The following is an 8,554-nucleotide window of genomic DNA, read 5'->3' on the forward strand; positions in this document are numbered from 1 at the left end:
TACCTCCATTACAAGAGCTGCCACCCACGCCACTGCAAAACCTCTATTCCATACTCTCAGGCCATCAGATTCAAACGAGTGTGCTCACGCTCAGAAGATTTTAAGGATAATTCTAATCGTATGCGGGAGGTTTTGAATCATCAGCGCTATCCGCTCTCTATTGTCGACGATGCAATTAGAAAAGCGGAAGAGAGAAATCGTAACGAACTGTTTAGGGATCCCGCGTCAGCAGCTCCCAATGAACACCGCTCTAATCTAGTATTAACCTTTGCGAACAACCTTCCGAATGTAAACAAAATTCTAAGAAAACATTTTAACATCATCGAACAAAGCGACCGACTCTCAAAGATTTTCCCAACGGCTCCACGGGTCACCTACCGACGACCAAAAAATTTGCAAAATTATGTGGTTCACTCTACTGTCAGTAAACAAGAGCCTGTAGGTTGCGTGCCTTGCGGGAAGAATCGGTGTCAAGTTTGCAAGCACATGCAGAAAACGACGTTGGCTCAGAGCACACATTCTAATTTCAAACACTCCATTCGAGAGAACTTGAATTGTGACAGCAGTAACGTACTGTACATGCTCGAGTGCGGGAACTGTCAAATGCAATACATTGGCCAGACCGAGAATCCCTTCCGAATTCGATTCAATAATCACCGCGCGCATGCCAAATCACTTCCTCTCCTCCCCCTGTCGAAACACGTCCGTCAAGAAAATCATGATTTCGACAAAATTAAAGTCACTCTGCTACAGAGCGGTTTCAAAAATACCCGTGAGCGGGAACAACGGGAGTCATACTTTATTTTCAAATTTAATACGGTGCAGGCAGGTATAAATGAGAACCCCGGAGCTCTCTCCGCACTTCAGAAATCAGAGGCCCAGTGAGATTCACAGCCTCTTCGACTGAATCGCCTGAAGTCATGCCATTTTGAGTGTTTGCTCCTACATGCCGCCTGTCTCCTACCCCAACCTTTCTTTTCTTCCTTATGCCCAAACATTGCTGCTGAAACGACTTCTGCAGTAAACCACAAGGGGCCTTCCATCCCCCCCTTTTTTTAAATGCCATTTCAAATAGAACGAAAAGAATGATACTCAGTACATTACATTGGTTTGCGAACGAGGATTAGGAGTGTTGCTATACACTAATATGGTTGTGGATCACTGTGAATCCCGTTCGTCGGTCGTCCAGCTAGATAGCCCAATTTTCTACTTGCCTGCCTTACGAAGGCGCAGGGCGCTAACAAGGGGCCGTAAGTGAATTTGGGCTACTTCGTGTTTTTCAAAAAGGTGAGGTAGATGAGGGAGGTACTTAGCAAGCTACCCTCCCCCCCCTCCCTTTTTTCACTTTTTTGCAAGTTCGCATGCCTCCTTTTCTTTCCTTTTGTCTCCTTTTTTTTCCTTTTTTTCTTGTTTCGTTTTCTTGTTTTGTTTTGTTTGTTTGTTTTTTCTTTTTATTTTTCCTGCTCTGCGTACGCCCTCTATTTCTCTCGTTTTTTCGTTGCTCTGCCCCCCACTTCGGTCCTTGGAAAGGGGACCTCGTCGGCGGCGCTGTGTCTTTGCGAGGGGGCGCGCGGCTGACGAGTAGCGGCCGGGGGCTGGCGCTGGGTCTCCGCGGGGCCCAGCCACGGGATCAGGTTTCCGTCCGGCGTCTGGCCGGTTAACTCTACGTCGATGTGCTCGCGCCGCCGCCGTAACTCACATTCAAACAGTCAGTAACCACACTTCTGTCGGGCGGTTGGCACTGTGATGCAACGGGCGCGATAATGTTTTCTTCCCGCGTGTTCGAACGTCCCGCTCCCGCCGAAGGAAGCCTCCGCCCACAATATTTCTTCTCAACGGTTTTCCTCGCAGACAGCTCACCCCTCTCCACTTCCGCTACAACCTTTTTCCTCCTTCCCTTCCCCCCACCCCCTCTTTTCCCCTTTCTTGAATTCGTTCTTTTCTTTTTTGTCTGCTCGCTTTGCAGCCCTCATTTTCCCCTTAATCGGCAGGAACACCCTTGTCCGCCACTGTCTTGCTTTTCGTGTTTTGTTTTGTTTCCTCAAAGGAGAGCGTCTTTCCCTCTCCATCTGTGTGCGGTGCCGTGAGCAAGTGCATCGTACAATGCCTCACCCACAGGATGCTCACCCCAGAAAAAAACAAATAAATCGCTTTTTCCACTAGGTCACAAATTATTGCGTGGCGCATTTGGAGAGAAGAAACGATGTGAGTAAAACGGGATTTTGGTTTTATCGCAAATAAACAGTTGACGTGAACAACTTGCTGCACATTTACTGCGTGAAGGAGCAGCAGACGGGAAAGAAAATGTAGATGTATGTTAAATTTAAAAAAAAATAATAAGCGAACAAACGGCTCTGCTTCCTGAAGCCGCGAAGCTAAGGTGGCTAGGTTTTTTTAATGTCGCAAATTGTTTTGTTATTCTGCTGTGCTTTTTGGGTATAGGCAACATGCAATAGCCAGGCGGCGCCGCTGTCGCGCTGCTTACAGCGCCGCCACCATATGTTTTTTTGGTACTGGGTAGGCGGTCGTTCTTTGCGGCGTGCATGCCCAGTAGGAATTTGAAAATGTCGGTTGTTTTATATTGCGGATTCAAGCCTATTGATGCCATCGGTGTGTATTTTCGGCGACCGGAGCTCTAAAAAGGATGTCGCCTTTACGAGAGCAACCATGTTCACTCAGTGAAGGAAACGGACGGCGCTGAAATTTCGGCGAAGTGTCAGTCTCAGCGGGGCAAACACGTGTACGACGTTCAACTTGTGCATGTACAGTGCATGTGTAAGCAACCGTCTCGCCGCTTTGCATTGGTAACTGATCTGGAAAATAGATTTTGAAAAACATAAAGGGACAAAGTTTAGATGCACGGGACCCGTGATTATGTGAATTTTTCCCGTAGCGTGTAATCGAAAGCACAGTAAACAGTGGTGGGTGTACAGAAAGAATTGCATCTATCGAGCCCAGACTGAACGTCCAAGCAACCACACAGTGAGCCTCTTTATGACTCCCGCGGTATCGAGGTGTTTACAGCTGAATTCAGGTTGTTAATAATGTTAGGGCAGTTTCATTTATGACCTTGCTTGTCGGGAGATAACCGGGATGCGTTTCAGTGGTACTGTTTTCACCACGGACAAAGTGTTTTGAACATATTTTTGCGTTGTCATTTGGGCTGCAGTTGAAGAAGTCTTCACCACTAAAATATAATGCAACCAAATTTGTATGACACAAAGCACTGCAAAATCAACTCACCCCTTAGGCAAAGCATGGAAATCTGCGCGAGACGGGCAAACACATAAGGGAACGACATACGGGAGTGGGACCTGAATTAATCACCTGCGACTCACCCCGCGAGGCGTGCTGCCTTTAATTCATGGTACCTCGACACGTACGCGCTAACGTTGAGCGCACGTACTTGAGTACCAGTATAGGACAAAACCGCGACCAAGAGCCCTGCTTTCGAACGCGACGAATCCTGATTTGAAGACCGTTGTTCTGACAGAACCAGAAAACGGCTTCTCAACGCGGGAGCGCGACCGCAATTCGACGATACCAAGCAAGAGAACTACTAGCGGCGAATTTAATGAACGCTCAATATTATAGCTTCATTCAGCCGCTCCACATTTATACTTTTTTTCTCCTCTTAGCTTCACGTGAATTATAACACCAGTGCAACTTCCTTGACACGACGCACTGCGACGATCCACTTCAGTCGCCGGGTTGACCCGTACGGCCTTGCAGGGAAAAGAAACAGCTTCACGTCTCCGTTCCCTTCTTGGGTATGACAGTCCTTCACGCAACAGTATCTCCGGTTGGTTTTTTTCCCGAGTGCGACCGACATCCATGGCGTAGGATGGCCGAGGTAAAGCTTCCAGAAAATCCGCAAAGCTGCACAAACTCGCTGTTTGCGCCTTCCTCGGGAAGCGGAGCCGGTCGGGCCGCGCCGAGCTGCCTACTCAGTGCTTGTCTCTTCGGCCACGAGACGGCGCCACATGTACCTGCAAACTACACTGCAGGTTGCCTATAACGACGGCTCTAGCATACGTTTTTGCTTTAAATTATCACGTTTATCAAATTAAAGATCGGAACTTTTTCCCGGTCGCATTTCCACTAGTTTTTTTTTTTGCCTTTTCTTTGCGCGTATCCTTAATACCAATGAGCCATAACAGGTGCATTGCTGAGTAGCGCGCCGCGTCATTTCGAGCTAGCGCAGACACGCACGGGTGGGCCGCATGACTATGGCTTAGACCGACCTGCCTACACTGGTGTGTATAAAATGTAGGGTATTCGTCGCTCTAGAATCGAATCATTGGATTATATTGATGAATGGTGTTGCTTGGACGTATGTCATCCTACTTTGTCCGCCACAAGTATCATATATGAAACACTCAAAGAACACGCATTGTTCCCGCTAATTTTATTTATTGTTTTATATTTCCGGTATTTTCATAGTAACACATTTATCCCAGCTTCAACCAAAGAGGCACACGACCGCAGAGATTACGCTAATGTTTGGAGCCGTTTTGACGAAATTCATGCCCAAGCTCCACGTTTCCACTTCCAACATCTCCGCATTGTCGTTTCCTTGCCGCTTTTCACGTGCTCAACTGCCTATGGCGCACCCTCCGGACATTCCAGAATTCTTTCACTCATTTCACCCCCCCCCCCCCTCTCCACCCCCTTTTTGAAGTCCCATACAGCCGCCTTTTGCCGGGCCGAGCCTCTTTGTTGGAAGAGCGCTGGCCCTCACCATGCCAGGAGTTATTTTTTTCTTTGTGATTTTAGGTACACTGACCTTTTCTAACCTGTTTTCCCCTCGCGCCCAACTAAGCGCAACGCCGCTCATCCACCCTCCCCAGATTTTCTTCTACCCCTTTTCCAGCTGCCGTTTCTCTTGCTGCAGCAAATTCTCCGAAAAATATAAAAAACCTGTCCCATCGTCGTCTCCTCCTTTCCCGAACACTCGCCCAACGAGTATCGCCTGTAGCTAGCAAGGCGGCGAAAAGCCACACAACCAGCGTGCCGACGAAGAATGCGCGCTCAAGCTGACGCCGTTCGTTGTCGAGAATCCGCACCCGATACGATTTGACAATAATGACGGAATTCAGTAGCCTGGCCTGCAAGATTCTATTTGTGAGTACCACCATACTTTTATATTGAAATGTGTTCGGAAATGAATACGGTTCTTGGCGTAATTGCCGCTTTGAATCAGCGCCGACCTTTTTTTTCTCCGGCAGGAAAAGAGAAAGCGACAAAGCACTGGCGCCAACTTCTGAATGCCAACTTTCACAGCGAAATGTCTAGCGCAAAGGCATGCACAGAATGGTGAGAACTTTATTTTTCAGCTTTGAAAAAATGGATTTACCGAACGTTGACTATCTCTTCAATCACCGTGGCGGAGTGTTGTGTGGCCAGACTCATGTTGCGTTCATTACGACATTGGTCGTCTATCGTTTGTGCAAGATGAGTACCAGAAGCGCTTATTCTTCCACTGCAGCAGTTTTCTGGCCGCGTGTAATATTCCCGTGCCGTGTGCCTTTGTCTTGGCCTGTTGCAGGCATACGAGAAAAAGCGGAATTCCTGGTCCCAGCGAACTTTATCCATGTTGTCTCGGAATTAATCACCCATGGACTATCGGAAGAGTGATTTCGTGTGGTTTTCAAGTAAGATTTTCGTCTGCCCCGTTACATGCATGCCAAGCGGCATCGATAATCTGCTTACTTTAAAAAAAAGTGTATTCGGTCTCCTGCGTTCAGCGCATTTCGCAAAACTGTGCAAGCCGTCTTTGCATGGAATATTATATTTCATAGCGAAAAAAAAAATTGCTCACAGCTGTTCAATGGGGAGGAGCTGCTACCACCTGTGCCATACTTTGCTGGAACAAAAAGGCAAACAACCAGCTCGCAATAGACATATAATTTTGATAGGAAATATAAAAATAGATTCATTTGTATTAAACACTATATTTATCTCTTTTTGTGACTTTTAATATGCATTTGAGGGTGTGACACGGCAAATTGGGATTAGAAATTAGCAATACGGTGGGAAAAAATTGTTAAATTCAATTCAACATTTTGCTATTAGTGTGGGGATTTATATTAAGAGTCATTTAGAAATTATACTTTCAACATATTTTGCGAGTACCTTCTCGCACACTGCGCGCCACTAAGATCAATGTGTTATTTTATTTCTTGTCTTTTTTCTGCGATGGTTGTACTTACACTCATGATCACATCATGCACCTCTTTGCAGCTGCGATGTACAGCCAGGTCATCGTGCAAGAGCTTGGCGAGGAATTTGTTTCAAGGCACTGCAAAAGTTCTCTTACAAGAGGAGTGCAACGATTAGTGCCGATATGACTCATCGATTCAGCGGCTCCGGCAGTGTGCATTTCACGATGTACTGGCACCGTAGATGCAATAAATTTCGTTCTTTGAATCCGTTGTTTCTTTTTTGTGTCTGCTGACTGCTTATATGTAAACTGTTACACATACAAGCTCCGGCTGGTGGAAAACAAGCGGTATATGTCTGCATTGTTGCTGGCCAGCAAGAGGTGTGGTACAAAACTAGGTCGGACCCCCGATCGCATACAACTTCCCACTGGCCTTGCAATTGATATGCCACCTATAAAAGTTAGATCAAGGGTGGAAAAGTGGGCACAAGTCGGAGCGAACCTGGGGCTATTCTTGATACTGGCGGAATGTGGGCATACTATTGGCGCGAATTTCGGGCCATTATTGACAGATCGACTGAATGTGGGCATACTATTGGCGTGAGATTGGTAGAATGTGGGCATAGTATTGGCACGAATGTCGGGCCATAATTAATAGATTGGCTGAACATGGGCATTGTCTTGGCACGAACGTTGGCCATTTGTGGATAGACTGGCTGAATGTTGGGTCAATGCTGGTAGCTAGACTGGCTGAGTATAGGCACAATCTTGGCATGAATGAAGGGCCATTGTTGGAAAAAGTCTCGGATTGCTCAAATGCCAGTGTAGGACCAATATTCATGCCAATTTCCGCCACTCTTTTGCCACTGTTGGACCAATCAATTTGTGCTGCTTGGGTAGCTTGCTTCACAGCAAATCGACCCCGTTCGACGAAAATTCGTCACCCACGTTGTTTGTATGCCCTCAAGAAGTGGTGCTTATGACACAAACCTCTTCAATTCATCATCTTGCTGGCATAAACATGCTACCATAATCTGGGGCATTGTAATGCGCTGCAAACGACACTGCCGGGAGCACACCCATTCTCAACACAGTTATTTTACAGAAGGCCGACAGGCAAGGGTAAACATCGCTCTTATGCGGCTCATTATGCGGCTCATGAGGAGCTCGTTGGAAGACACTTTCTCGGCTGCTTTTCCTTAGTATTATTAAAGCAGTCAGATGGACCAACCATTTTGACTCGCCTCCGAACATTTCACTCACTGGTAGTCCTCCAACAGCGCGATCGTCAAAGGAAGCGCCAGGCGAAATCTTTGACAACTGATGATCAGCATGCATTACGTGTCCTACTTCAGCTATCACATGCCTAAAAGAGTCGCCGTCCTGCATTTTCTACTACATTTTCTTAAAAAAACGTTCTTGTTTATGACAACGAAACATGAGTCAGCACACATGCTTTCCTATATTGGATTAGTTTGTAGTGCTGCACGGATTAAAGCGCTGCTTTTTTCCTTGAATGACGAGTGTTGAAATTTGGCAGTTGTTTCAGAAATATTTCGTAAATAAAGATTATTAACATTATACTACGTTTTAAGAAAAAACTAAAGTGCGAACGTGCACTGTATTCCAGTCCGTGGGAAGAGCGGGCGTGCTTTGCCTACGTAGTTTCCGCTCCATTGCCCGAAAAAGTTATTCCTTAGTGCAGTGTTACTAGCTAAAGTCTGCAGTTGACGTCTACTCTCCACTGATAAAATGATCAGATAAGTCAGGTTCACTTAGCTGCTGTTTGAACGACAACCAAAATCGCTTCAACCACGATGATAGTTCAACACGAGCAGCAGCAACAACCAAAAAAAAATGTCCTGCGTTGCATGAGCGAAGATTAAAACAAAAAAAATGGCCTCGCTTAGCTTATGGTTAAGCCTAGGATGCGAAGCATTCCGCCGGTGGAGGCTGCGCGTCCGCAAGCGAGCGCACGAGTTGAGCCCCAGTTTCACAGCTGTTGTGACGTCATATCACGTGGTGCGCCGATGTAGGTCAAGTGGTAGCTACGCGGTCGTGCGCGGCGCAGCAAGGAAGAGCTGGGTTGTGCGGCTAGTATGCTTCGCATAAAAATCAGTGTTTCAGAACTCCAAAATCAGCACCATGTTTGGTCTACGCGAGATCAGAGTACAGTCTAACGCGACAACGTTATCACTTCAGCCTTAACCTAATGGGATTAAACTGCTCTAACACGGTTTTTTTCCTCCACGACGCCGCAACGAATACTTGAGCTTAGCTAACCGAAGGATTCCCCTTTTCTGCCCCGCCATGACTGTACCGGACTAGATGACCGTCAACCCAGGAAAAATATTTGGTACCAGTCTCAGCCGAACGTGATCACCTTCAAAT

Source organism: Amblyomma mixtum, chromosome 3 (assembly GCF_055824585.1).
Source record: "Amblyomma mixtum isolate Tamu chromosome 3, ASM5582458v1, whole genome shotgun sequence".
NCBI lineage: Eukaryota > Metazoa > Arthropoda > Arachnida > Ixodida > Ixodidae > Amblyomma > Amblyomma mixtum.